Source organism: Macrobrachium nipponense, chromosome 2 (assembly GCF_015104395.2).
Source record: "Macrobrachium nipponense isolate FS-2020 chromosome 2, ASM1510439v2, whole genome shotgun sequence".
NCBI classification, from domain to species: Eukaryota; Metazoa; Arthropoda; class Malacostraca; order Decapoda; family Palaemonidae; genus Macrobrachium; species Macrobrachium nipponense.
The window spans coordinates 39,550,331-39,565,133 of NC_087201.1; the positions used below are offsets into that span (position 1 = coordinate 39,550,331).

General features: G+C 41.5%; 1 protein-coding gene across 1 annotated transcript in view; it reads left to right on the top strand.

Annotated features, from left to right (window-relative positions):
* LOC135220539 (cubilin-like) overlaps nucleotides 1-14,803 on the top strand; it is a 283,132-nt gene that overhangs the window by 157,721 nt on the left and 110,608 nt on the right. The window lies entirely within an intron of this gene.

A 14,803-nucleotide genomic window follows, 5' to 3' on the forward strand; every position in this document is an offset into this window, starting at 1 on the left:
AGTTTGGTTGTCATCTGCAAATTTGGCTATCCTGCTAGTTAAGCCTATATCAATGTCATTAATGTAAATCAAAAACAAGAGCTGGCCAAGGACAAATAACCCTGAGGAAGTCCATTTGTCACATCTGCACATTTTGATTTTTCACTGTTTATTACAATTCTCTGTTTTATATTAGTTAGCCAGTCTTCGATCCAGTCTGCTGTTTCTCCTACAATTCCTAAAGCTCTAACTTTTGTCATTGGTATCTTGTTTGGAACTTTGTCAAAGTCCTTTTGAAAATCTAAGTATAGTATATCTATTGCTCTAGTACTGTCGTAAATACCAAGCATGTTATGGAAAAACAAAAAACCAAGAGGTTTGATAGGCGGGATCTGTTTTATCTGAAGCCGTGTTGACTGTTTAACAACAGGTTGTTTCTATCAGTGTGATCCATAATTTGATCTGCAATTATGGACTCAAAAATGTTAAAGAAAGTAGTTCATTCTATCGCAAAGCCACTTGCAATATTATTAAGACAAAGTGTAGATACAGGCAAGATTTATGATGAGCACAAATTAGCATATTATCACCCCTACTTTCAAAAGTGGATCAAGACTAGAGGCAAGTAATTATAGGCCTGTGAGTCTAACATCACATATTATGAAAGTGTATGAAAGGGTAATGAAGAAAAATATTATGAAACCTTTAATAAAAAATAATTTGTTTAATATAGGACAACACGGTTTCGTACCCGGAAAAAGTACACAAACCCAACTGTTAGTCCACCGTGAGAACATATTCAAAAATATGAAAAGCGGAAATGAAACAGATATGGTTTATTTAGACTTTGCAAAAGCTTTTGACAAAGTAGACCATCATATATTAGCAAAGAAAATTAGAAAACACAATATCGTAGATAAAGTAGGAAGATGGTTAAAAGAATTTTTACACAACAGAAAACAGATAGTTATTGCAAACGATGAGAAATCGGATGAAACCAAGGTAATATCCGGTGTGCCACAAGGTACGGTGTAGCTGCAATACTGTTTGTTATTATGATTGAAGACATAGACAGTAATGTTAAGGATTCGGTAGTGAGTAGTTTCGCTGATGACACAAGAATAAGTAGAGAAATTACTTGTGATGAAGATAGGAACGCTCTACAAAGAGACCTTAACAAAGTATATGATTGGGCAGAGGAAAAATAGGATGGTATTTAACTCTGATAAATTTGAATCAATAAATTATGGAGACAGAGAAGGAAAGCTATATGCATATAGGGGACCTAATAATGAGACAATCACAAATAAGGAAGCAGTTAAAGACCTTGGTGTGATGATGAATAGGAACATGTTATGCAATGATCAAATAGCAATTCTTTTGGCAAAATTGTTAAAGCAAAAAATGGGAAAAAATGGGAATGTTGTTACGGCACTCAAAACAGAAAAGCTGAAAACACAATTGATTATCGCTTTATAACATGGTCGTAGTCACTTGAATATTGCAATATGATATGGTACCCACACTATCAAAAGGATATTGCACAAATAGAGTGTACAAAGGTCCTTTACAGCTAGAATAGAAGAAGTTAAGGACCTTGACTACTGGGAAAGACTACAATCCTTAAAAATTATATAGTCTAGAAAGGAGAAGAAGAAACGCTACATGATAATTCAGCATGGAAACAGATAGAAGGAATAACAGAAAATATCATGGAACTAAAAATATCAGAAAGAGCAAGCAGAGGTAGATTAATAGTGCCCAAAAACTATACCAGGAAAAATAAGGAAAGCACACAGGACATTAATCCACTACGCACCAGCATCGATAATGCAGCGTCTATTCAATGCGTTGCCAGCTCATCTGAGGAATATATCAGGAGTGAGCGTAGATGTGTTTTAAGAATAAGCTCGACAAATAATAATCTAAACTGCATCCCAGACCATCCAAGATTGGAAGATGCAAAATATACCGGAAGATGTACAAGCAACTCTCTGGTAGACATTAGAGGTGCCTCACACTGAGGGACCTGGGGCAACCCAAACGAACTGTAAGGTCTGTAAGGTCTGTAAGGTTTAGACAGATTGGTCTATAGATTCTTGGCTCTTCTCTTGGACCTTTTTTGTAAAAACTGGGGCACATTCCCTAGTTTCCATCCTTTGGGTGCCTTTCATGTTCTGCCCTTTTCTGTAGAGTTTATATAGGTGAAGAACTATCTCCTCTTTTAAACTATTTCATTTCATCCGGGCCAGGAGACTTGAACTTGTTTAGTTTCCTATTTTGTTTTTAACATCTTCTGTAAATATTATTTTGTCCGGTGGTTCTGCCCCTTCATATTTAATAGCTGTTTCAGGGATTGAGGTGGTCTCTTCAATTGTGAAAACACTAATAAAAAACGCTATTGCAATTATTCAATAATTCTGCTTTTCCCAAGTCTGAGTTCACTAGGTTTCCCCCATTGTCTCTTAGGGGGCCTATGCTAATCTTCATTGGGTTCCCACCATTTACATGAGCAAAGAATTCTTTTGGGTTTTCCTTACAAACTGATGCAACTCTCTTATCCTCATTTATCTTTGCATTTCTAACTAATGTATCCACCATTCTGCAGTGTTCTTTATGCCTGCTTGCTTCTTTTAGTGTTGGGTGTGGATTCATTGCTTTGTGAAATGTCTCTTTCACTTTTGGTCGTACTCTAGGTTTTTAACACTTTTAGTTTTCTTAGGTCCCTTCGACAGTAGTCTAATCTCTTTAGTATCTTCTTCTCTTTTTTGTGTTGAATATTAATGTGAAATGTAATAATTTTATGGTAGCTTTTGCCTAGATTTGCACCACAGAAAAGTCATATACTAGGTTATCTACCGTTGATAGGACAATGTTTAGTATGTTGTTTTCTCTAGTAGGTTTGTCTACCCATTGGTGGACGAATTCATTTTTGACAAAATTCTAGAAGTCTCTTTCCTTCTAAGTTTGATGCGGAGATCGGAGTGTCTCAGTGTACTGCTGCATTGAAATCTCCGATTATTATGCAAAGTTTGTTGTTTATTTCTTGTCCTAATAGTGCATACAGCTCCTCGCCGGGCATTTGTAGTTGGTGGGGAGGTCTGTAAACTAGTATTAGAGTTAGCTTCTTCCCTAGACTGCTTATATTGATACAAATTACTTCTTGCTTGGTTGTAATTTTACACACTATTGGACTGAGGTGGTCCTTGACATATAACATAATTCCTCCACCTTTTTTATTAGGTCTATCTTTTTTAACAATTTATATCCTGCTATTTGGTACACTCCTACGAAGTCTTTTGTCGCTTCTTGCATCCATGTTTTTGTAGATACCTATTAGTCTAATTCTTCACTTTCTATCAATGCTTTGAAGAGATCTAATTTGTTTCGAGTAGATTGTGCATTAAACTGTACCACTCTGAGGACTTTTCTTTTGTCCTCGGTGGCTTTATTCGTTTCCTGCAGTGCTATTATTAACCAAATTCTGGGAGTTTTCCGACTTCTTCCCTTGAATGTTTAGTTCACTGACGTGTCTCAAGGTTTTCCCAGTAATTTTGCTCCTTTCAAATTCAAGTGAGTTCCATCACTTTTATATAGTTTTTTTATTCCCTACAAATCTGCCCCAAAAGTATAGAAACCTAGCACCCTTTTCTTGGCTGGTTTGCTCCAGTCTGAGGGAGTAGTGGCTTACATTGGTTCTGCCTCCTATAAGAATGCCATTATCAGTTTTCTCATGGATGTTTTCTGCAACATTCCTGAGGTTTGCTGGCTACAAGACCTGTCTGGCCAGTTCTCCTTCTATTGTGTGCGGTGGCGGCATGGGACCTCGGAAACGCGGGGACCAACAGGTGCGGCAGCGGCGTAGGTTGGGCAGAGGAAGTCCCCAGCGAGGCAGCGGCATCTGGCAGGGAGAGCAGAACCACAGGTGAGGCAGCAGCATCAGCAGGTCGAGGAGGCCCACAGGCAGCGGCGTCGGCAGGCAGAAGAGGCCCACAGTGGTGTTGGGGGTCAGAAGGGTGAGCATGTCCACAGGTATGGTAGCGATGTCGGGCAGGCCGGGCAAGCCTCAGGAGCGACGGCAGTGTGGGGGGTGTTGAGGAGGCCCACAGGCAGCGACGTTGGGGGGGCTGAGCAGGCCCACCATTGGCAGCAGCGATGTCTTGTGGGTAAAGCAGGACCCTGGGTACAGCAGCGGCGTTGGGGTTGGAGGTTGGTTGGGGACTCGCAGGTGCACCAATGGTGCTGGGGGAAGGACCGAGGAGGCTCACAGGTTTGGCAGGTCAAGAAGGTAGCTGGCGTCCCCCTTGTTGAGGCAAAGGAAGGGGCCGCGATGTCGAATGGATGTTTCTGGACTACTTCCTGATTTTGTGTTGGCTGACCAGCTCCCAGCTACCCATCCTCGTAGCTTGTCTTGCTCACAGAGTGGACGAAACCACTCGAAAAAACACAAAACACACCTGGATGATGAACTGTGATGGGTCCATTCATGGCATTGATGCCGTCCTCGGAATGGAGCTTTCAGAGACCTAAACTGTAGTGCTGTATTGAGTCTGCTAAAGGTTCTCTGAAGGTGAGCAGCCATAATTAGTCTGTTAAAGGCTGGGCTTAACCGCTGTCATCATCACTCCACGGTCACCAGTTGTGAGGACAGGAGAGAGAGGCAGGTCACTGGGTACTGATAATCTATTACAGATAAGCACAGGCTATAAAGGAGGCTGGGGACAGATATGTAGTATCTTACCTGAACAGAGAGAAACTGGGTCTGGGCCAGAAGGGTTTGTGTTTTCTTGCAGACATATAAACATGGATATCTATGGGTACAATTGTTGTTCATACATGTTAATACATTGGTGGAAAAAACCCAGAGAGTTCTACACACGATGTTGTATTTGAATTTTTGCAAGGTGTTACGGTGGAACAAAAGATAGCGGCAGGATGGTTTTCCTTAACAGTATTCAAAAAGTCACTAGCAGAACCACACTGCATATGGATTTGACTTATGGACAACCCTACACCGAAGACAATCAAGTCCTTGCACAAGTTCCTTGGCATGGTCAATTACTACCGACAATTCATGCCTGACATCACCCATATCATATATCCCCTGACCAAGGTGCTGAAGGGGAAGCAAAAAATACTGACATGGGAAACGCCACGGCAAAGGGCATTCGAGCAGAAGAAGGCAGCCCTCGCCAGAGCCACCACTTTAGCATATCAGGACCCAACCGCCCATCCTGAGACTTTACCACTAATGCCAGCAATGTTGCCTTCGGAGGAGCAGTAGTAGACGAATCCCCCTGCCCACCTGCGTCCTCCCAGCCGCAAATTGAAGCCACCGGAGACCTGCTACAGTGTAAGTACCATCCTAGATGCCAGCCTTTTCACCATCCTGACAGACCACAAGCCTTTGGTACATGCTTTCACAAAGGCAGAGCACTTGTCAGCAAGACAGCAGCAGTACTTGGTTGCTCTATCCAAATTCGGTGCACCATCAGCTATGTCCCTGGAAAGAAGAACCGGTAGCCAATGCCCTGTCAAGGATTGCATTAAATTTACTCCACCTGGGCATTGACTACGAGGACCTGGCGAAAGAACAAGCCACAGACCCTGAAATGCCAGCTTACCACACTGAAGTGGGAAGAAGTGCCAGTCGGAGAGGAAGGATCAATACTTCTCTGCGACACCAGCACAGGCCGCCCTCACCCCCTGATACCCTCATCACAAAGGTAGCAGGTATTCGACATCATCCATGGCCTCTCCCATCCATCAAGAGTACAACAACACGCCTGATGACTGAGATGTTCGTGTAGACAGGATAGAAAAGGTCGCGCGGAGATGGGCAAAGAACTGCATGCCATGCAAAACAAGGAAGATCACCTGGTACATGGAATCAGGCATCAGAAACTTCCTCAACCACGAGGACAGTTCAGGCACATTCACGTGGACGTCCTTGGACCTCTGCCACAATTGGGGGGTGCCAGATACTTCCTAATAGTCATATACCATTCTACCAGATGGCCAGAAGCAACCCCAATGACAGAAGCATTAATGAGCGCCTGCACGGAAGCCCAACTATCAAGTTGGATAAGCCATTTCGGTGTGCTGGATGACATAACTACAGACAGGGGCTCGGCATTCCTGTCAGAACTCCGGTCTCTCTGGCATGCCTGATGGGGACAACACTCACAGTGTGATGGCATACAACCCCACGGCCAACATAATGGTGGAAAGGGTCTATATTCATTAAAAGCAGCACTGATGGCACGATGTACCAATGAAAATTGGAAGTGGGTCCTGCTAGGTTTCTGAACAGCACCAAAAGTGAACGGCGAAGAATCTCCTGAAGAAAAAGTCTACGGGGAAGCACTGGCTGTACCAGGAGAATTTTTCCCTACGGAACCAGACAACCGAGACCGCCCCTTAGAAGACAAAGGGAAATAGCGAGGGAGTTCGTGGCCTGCCAGAAAGACTTTCACAGACAGGACAGATAATTACAGCCCAGATGGCCTGGTAACCTACACACACATCTTCCTGAGGGATGACGCCTGCCACCCACCCCTGTCCAGACCATACAGAGGCCCATATCATGGTTATCTAAATAAAAAATTTCAAAGCCTACCTCGTCGATATCCACAGGAGGGAAAATTGGGTATCCATCGACAGGTTAAAACCAGCCTTCCTGATGGATAATGAAACCTGGGAGGAGACCGGTAGATATCCGAGAATTCCTCCACAAAACAAGACCTCAAGCAAAGAAATTCGACATCCCGAGACAAGGTCGAAGTCGTCCCAGGGGCTGGACGAAGGACAACACCCTGGCAAGCCCACCGGACGACTCAACAGTCGAAACTGCCCCACAACCACAGATATTAAGAATTTGGGGACGTCTCCTGAGACCAACAAGATATTGTGATCAATATTGTACAAATCTTCCAATTTTTCATTATAAATCATTCATTATTAAATATTAATAATTGTCTTGGGGGGAAGGGCTTGTAAAGACCTTCTTTTCCCATTAATATCGATTATGTATCTCGTCTAGCAAAGCAGCAAGAACCCCATGTATATACTTGTATGTAGAATTTCCTGGCCTCTTTTGCCGATATATAATTCATCAATGTATGTCCATTACGTCTTTTGCTATTGTTATTTTATTAACTGCCAAGACACACAAATTGTCCTCTGTCTACACACAGGTATGTATGCCACGTGCCCAGGTAATAGATCAGTTGGTACTCAGTTCTGTTTCATTCCGACCTCACAAGTGCTACTTCGGCAGGAGGAGGCTGGAAGTTTTCCAGGTCTTTTCTATGTGGTCGAGCCAGGGCTCCGGCTCAGATTCGTCCCATGGTCGGATGAGGGTGCCCCATGGTACTGACAGTGGAGTGTGATGGGACCAAGATGTAGGGGACTGTATGCCAGCACTGGCCATAGCTAGTTGGTGATCCCACTTACTTCTGGCCTTCTCTGCCCTTTCTGTTGCCTTTCTTCTCGATTGGATTCTCTTTCCTTCCCCCTTACTGCTCTTGTGGCTTCTTCTCTTTTATCTTGGAATTCCCTTTCTGTTGATTCTCTTTCCTCCTGGAATTCCCTTTATTTCTCCTTCTCTGCCCTTCCTTTCTTCCTTCTCCACTCGTGCTTTTTTCTCCTCGGCTTCCCAGTTAGCTATTTCTTTGCCCCTTCTTTAGTCAGGACGGCTTTCCCTGCTTCAGTAAAAGCTTAATTTCCTCTAATACAGGGTCGTTCGTCATTTGAGGAATGGGTTTGGGGAGTACACGAACGGGAATTTCTCAGTGTAACACAGGCACTAAGCCCTTGGAATGCATTCCCACAGAGGGACTAGAATGGGGCAAAGAGTTCTAGGAAGTAGGCACAATGCCTTTAAATCGCAAGTTCTTGGCTATGGAATAACCAGGCACTGCCCTGGGAATGGCATCCCTAAAGGACGGAATAACACCAATTTGATTCCACTATAGTAATATGTTATGCCTCTAGACGTAAGATCTTATCAAAGGGATTGCAAATTTTCTTCACAGTTTAGAGTCACAAATTACTGAGATGAGGGGTCGATGATCCCAAAGGATGTGAAATGTACTAGCAAGGAATACTGCATGAGTGGTTACCATGGAACACCAGTCAACAGACTGTAACTATTCGTCGCAATGGCGTAAGATATCAGCTGCACGGACTATCAAAATACAAAGCAGTCAGAAAGACCAAAAACAAAACAAAAACAAAAAAAAAATAAATAAATAAAGTCAAGAGACTGATATGAGTTGTGCATATTCAAATATGGCAAATTTATTTGTCACGAGGGTGTAAAAATCTTGGCCACACGGACCGGTAAAAATATCAAGCTGTCAATCAGACTGAAATGGAATTCGCAAATGCGACTGTATCGATCACGAGAACTATAAATAAAAGCAATCCCTCACCATGACTAGAGAGGCATATATAGAAAAAAATGCAGAATTATCCATCTCAAGACGTAAAAAATAATATGCACGGTAATAACCGCCATTTCTCCACGAATGGTGGGAGACGCGCACACGGTGATGCGAGTAAGATATGTACTATGTGAAAAACATGGCGCTACAAAGACGCAAAACTCATTAACTTCCGTGGTTCTTTATATGGAACATATATGAATGTCTACATGATTTCTCCCTTATTCCCTTGTCCATTTCCAGACCCTTCCACGTGAGAAAGAAAACAGCAATCATGTTCACAACAAATTCTACCCTTTGTCGCTTGGGATAATTTGTCCCGAACCAGCCGTCTGTGTTTTTGTTCTTCTCAACCTCACTGGTATAAAATGCTATTGCTTATTTTATTAATTCATTGTCAAGTAAAAAATTTAAAAGTTTTTCCCCAATTCATATGCTTACACAGGATAAGATATTCTTGTGATGTTAATAAATGAATGAAAATTCGAGGTAATGGAAGGTACTGCCATATGCCTCCTTAGAAGTCAACCTTCCCCTCAGAACTCGTTAAGCTACTCCTCAGTAGCTTTAACGAGTTCTTTGCCTATTTCTTGCTTACCTCTTACCTACCAGTCTGCCATATTAAGACAAAGAATATGAGAGAGAGAGAGAGAGAGAGAGAGAGAGAGAGAGAGAAAACTCGCTCCGCTCACATTAAATGACGCAAAATCATATTTGTTCGCTAAAATAGTATTTGAGCGCTAAAATAAAACCCAACTCAGAGCGGTCGTACGCCTAACTAATGCAATCACTTACGACACGAAACTTTGGCGATTTCTTGTGAGCAAAGGAAACCTGGCACTGTTTCCTGGTAATGATAACACTAGATACCTCGCGCTTTCATGCACAGCACAGAAAATAAGCTGAAGTCAGTGATTTAACTTTTCTCTCTCTCGTATCTAAGATTTTGGCATGCACGCAATCTAAGCTTTCCCTACCTCTAGCTGAAAAGATGGCAGTCACAATTTGGTTTTGTTTTTACCCCTACTATTAATACCTAAGATTTGAATGACAAATCCTTAACTGTTGTGGGAGTTCTCTTTCTTTCCTTCGCTAATATGGGCTTAATTGTGCTGGGATTTCAGGTCCGTTTTTTTTTCCTCATGAATCAACTCAAGCATTTCTGATTGTTGAAAAATTCTACACAAGTTCAACACTTTTATAAACCTAGGACTCGAATGGATTTAATTCATCAGACTTTATCAAATGGAAGACCTTATGGACTCAAGTTTATAAACAGGACTTACGGCTTAGGGCTGAGATTAGATTTTAAGGGAAAAATGTAAGGAAAACGCTAAGGATTATAATTAAAGGGAGTATATTTACAGACTACTAATTACCCTACGTAGTCAAGGTGGTGCCAGTAAGGCCGGTAATTAATATGAAAACAGTTGCTTGTAGCACTGGAAAACACGCAGTCGGGTTCCCACAAGTGCTGAGGACTTAGAATACGAATATCAGGTATGCCGAGCACAGGAAGGAAGAGCTACCTCTCACAGCAGAAATGAAGGCGATAGTATACCTGAAACAAGGAATTTCTCTATAAACACGTGTGCAACACACAAAGGACTGATTAAATGCGGTGATGGCGCCAAAATCTTCGACTTGCTTAATATACATCTTACGTACTCAGAATTCCCTCAAAGGTCACGATAAATGACTTACTTACTTCACAGAACTTTATTGTATTGAATGGGAAGGTGTGAAACACAGACACCGAATTACTTTATCTCCCTTAGTAAAGTCTTTAGCGGATTGCTACCAGGAGGTCATTCAAGTAATGAGCATTATTAAATCACAGACAAGGGAACCACAGCGCTTAGATTAAATCTAATCTAAGCGCAAGGGAGCTTAGTTTTGATGGGAAGGACAAGGGATTACTATGAACGATCGCAACAAGCACAGAAATGGAAAAAATAAAAGAAAAAAGTAAGAGACAACTTTATCTCACTGACCCCTTTTATCAGCTTCATTTTGTCCTCTGGCGCTTCTGGATGAAGTCTCGGCTTTTGGTAGCTGGCATCCAGCGATTTCTGCAGACAAACGAAGAGAGAGAGAGAGAGAGAGAGAGAGAGAGAGAGAGAGAGAGAGAGAGAGAGAGAGGAAGATCCTTTTATGCTTGTTCTACGGTTAATTTACATTACTAAGTGGCAAAATGGGGAAATATATATATAATAATATAAATATATGTATTATGAGTGTTGATTAATCTATTACTCTTACCTTGGCGTCGGTAATACTGACTGGGGTCGGTAAACACTCACAAAACAAGAAAATAGTATTTTTCAAAATTGAGAAAAATGACCCAGTAGAGATGGTTCTTAATTAATTGCATGTATTTGCAACTGATCAGATGGAGTATATTACGCAGAATCACATAGCTGGAGTGCCAAACTATGATGCAATCAATAATTAGAAAATCTTTTAACTGACACAAGAATTAAATAACTAGAGTTCTAAAAGAATTGGACAATTCAATAATTAAATCACTTGAAGGTTTGAGTGTCGCTGGTAGACAAAGTGGTCGCAGATAAAAGATACAGCGTATTTACTCTTTCTGTAAACGTGGAGAAAGGGCACATTAACACCCACTACATTAGAACAATATCTAACTATACAACAAGAAGTTGGTGAAGGCTCAAGGAGGGTGACGTCAATTAATGATCAGGCAATTTGTTGATTAACACTGTTGACTTACATGACAATGAATCAACGGGTCTAGCAAATGGAAAAGAATGGAACGGAAGTGACAATAAGAACAAATAAATGAACTAAAAAACACTTCTAGCCAGAATTTACCTTCATTGCTGAGTTGAGATTGCGTAAGTTCACATCAATAGAGCCTCAGGGAGGCTGTTTACAAGGAGGCCTCCAGTCGGAAACAAAGAAACTTGGTGAAGCTAAGAGAGGAGTGTTTGGTTTGCGTCTCTGCCTTTTGACCTCTGTCCTGGACTTTGATAACCTCAGGTAGGTCACATTAGAGAGTTAACTGGTATGTGGAGGCCGTTAGACCTGGGTGTTTTGTGCATCCCTGAGACAAGGCTTTATCTGAAATAGACCTTCGGCCAGCAGATCGTAGATGTAAATTTAGGGTGACGTTTTAGCGAAGGGCGTAGGAGTATAATGGAAGGTTACTTTAGGAGGACTACTTCGGACCCTGACGAATCTATTGTCTGTTCAAACTGAACAAATCGTGACCTGACCTCCAGTTTTCTCAGGGCGCATGCTCAAATCTACAGTCAAATACGGCAATGTTTCAACAACGAAAATTAAAATAAATACGTTATATTTTATTAGAAACAACATTTTCTGTACTGTTTATCATGCACATTATTTATTTTTACATTTTCATTCTCATAAATAAATCATAAATATCCTGTCTTTAAATTCCTGTATCTTTAACTCGATGCGAAACACCATTTCCTGACCTTTTAGGCTTAACTACCACCCTCAACAACAACAAAGTAGTTTGTAGGCTTACTACCCGAGTAAGCGAAAACAAAGGGCGAGCAGAATTTCTACTCGTCTGCTGGTCTCAGACTGACTTTTCAAAAGGAAAACATCAGCGAGAAGAGAAGTATTTTTAACTACTTCTAGCAATCAATATATATATATATATATATATATATATATATATATATATATAATACATATAAATATATATATATATATATATATATATATGTATGTATATATATATATGTGTGTGTGTGCGCGCGCGCGTGCGTGTGTTGTGCGCGCGCGCTGCGTGTGTGTGTGTGCGCGCGACGCGCGTGCGTGTGTGGAGTGAGTGCGTTCATGCGTACCTGTGCAATTCACAATAAGTGTTTTTTTATCTGTTCAAAAAAGTATAATGTTAAATAATACACTCAGATATACTATTTTGTGTCAACCTTTTTTTTCAACGAACCTCGCGCTTTGTTGCCTAATCATAAAAATTCTAGGTTAACTTTCCAGTAGGTTTTGTACTAAACAATTAAATCCCGTTATCAACAATAAGCAAAGTATTTCCTTATTAGTATCCACAAAAGTATACGAACAAAATTTATGTAGTCTCTTACTTCTTTTGGGTTTTCATCCTGAAAACACACATAGAGTGCGATGAACCCCAAGAACTAAGAACTAGCACAACTGCCCCCATATGATAAAATCAAGAGAATTAACAACTATAATAGTATACAGGTCACAATAATTAACTTTTGCGAATTATAGCTCCTCGCAGTCCTGCTATAAGTCCCATTTTGTGATACCCTCCGATGGCAGGAATAATCGTAAAGCAAGCAGAGGGAACCTATCTCTGAACAAATTTATGAAAAGCATACTGCAGCCTTCTTCAAGGTTAGAATGATAACTGGACTGGTTCGCAACCCTCTCTGCCAACAATACAATCCACGCATTTGGGTACCTGGCGGGTCTGTGCGTACACGAACGTTTTAGTCTTGACATTCAGGAAGCTGTGTGTGGCAGCTGCAAGGAGGCCAACCATTCCTGTCGAGCTTCCTCCTTCTTCTTCTTTATTTTAGTAGATCTGGCTTCTTTTACTGGAGTCAATGTACTCCCATGAAAAATTACATCAGAAATCAAAAATTAGTCATGCTAACTTTTATTTGTGGACAATTATTAGTTTGTTAAATATCGTATGTGTTAGCAGTGAAAGGTATGGATGAGTCATGAGTTTATCTAAATCACACGAAGCTCGTTCCAAATCCGTTCAAAACAAATATCCATGCTCCCCCTCCATTGATATTGTTTATCCTTTTTATACACAACACTACTCTAATAGCTACAAAATAACCTCTTATGATTTTATATTATCCTATCTTAAATATCGTTGTTAAATGTAGTCGCCTTACATGTACAAACTTCAGTTTGTTTAAGTGACTAAATCTAATGGTAGTTTGCCTAATCTGGCTGGTTTAATGTTTCAATATGGCTATAGCTATAGACTGTTTTAGTAGGTTAGTTTTTTCCTAATAATGTTATGAATTACTTTGTAACTTTTTTCTTGACGTCTTTATCTTTATGTATTCCTAGTAAGTTATTTAAGTTGAAGTTTACTCTCATTGCTGTCAATTTTGATATCAACGTATTCCTTTCTTCTGTAAATTTTCTACAATTTAGAATGACATGTTGGATATTTTCTAGTATATTACAATGACTACATAGAGGCGAATTAATCATTTTACATTTATATAAATAAGAGTTTACTCTGACATGTCCAATTCTTAGTTTCCCACTCTCCTATAATAGGTTTAAAGGTTCCAAGCCGCTTACCTGGTTTCATGATTGTACAATTTGTCTCTTTAATGCACTGCCGAGCATTAACCTGCAACACGTTTGCAAGCCAGTCGGCTCTCTGGTCATGTACAATAAAGTTCTGTCACCAAGACATTGTTCTCATTGCAAACCCAACATAGCGCAGTGAGTTTCCGAACCAAGTCATGCCCCTGATACGTCGACCAGCCCAGGTCGCGCCAAGGCTTGCCTCTCCTGCAATGCCAAGGGCCTTGTCACGGGCTGTGATGCAAGCACAGACGTTAATTGCAGACTAGCAACGCGCCATCCACTCCCTTCAGGATGCTCTTCCTGGTTCTGGATCACGTGCCGGCAAAGTCCCTGTATCTGCTGCCCCTGAGAAATGTGATGTTGTGATGTCCTCAGCAGAGTTCAGGTCCTGGAGACATTCGATGACGTGTTGGATCCACCTCAACAAGTTTCCCCCGCAGGATGTTGTCCTGCATATTAGACCAAACTGTGTGCCGTGGAACGCCCCTTTACGATAATCATGATAGATTGGAGCAAGGGAGGCATTGGTTTTGTCGTCTTCCAGCAGTATTGCGCTTGTCAATCAGCTGGCAGCCCCTTTTGTTGCAAGCCCTTGCAACCTGGTGCCTGTGGAAGGCCAGGTTGTTCCTACTTGGGTGCCCTAATCTCACCATCATCACGGACCACCCTCCATTTGTCAAGCAGCTGGGTGATAGGGCTCTTAAGATTGTTCAACCTGAAGGAGAAGACACTCCAGTTAAAGTTTCACATCAAATAACTGCCCAGAAAAAGGAACAATGCCATGGATTTTCTCTCAAGGTACCCATTCATGCGAGCACCCCACGAAGCTTCTGACATGGATTTGGAGGACGACATTCAAGTGGCAGTAGCATGTGCAACCGTTGCCGCCTTGGAACAGGACATCATCCTGTTGGATGAAGACTGCGTCAGGAGCGCCACATCTAACCACCCAGTGTATCAGCTCTTGCTTGCTAGGGTCGCAGCGGGCGATTGGCCCCAACAGAAGTCACAAGAAGTCTCCTGCCTTCATCCCTTTTTCAGCGTTCAGGATT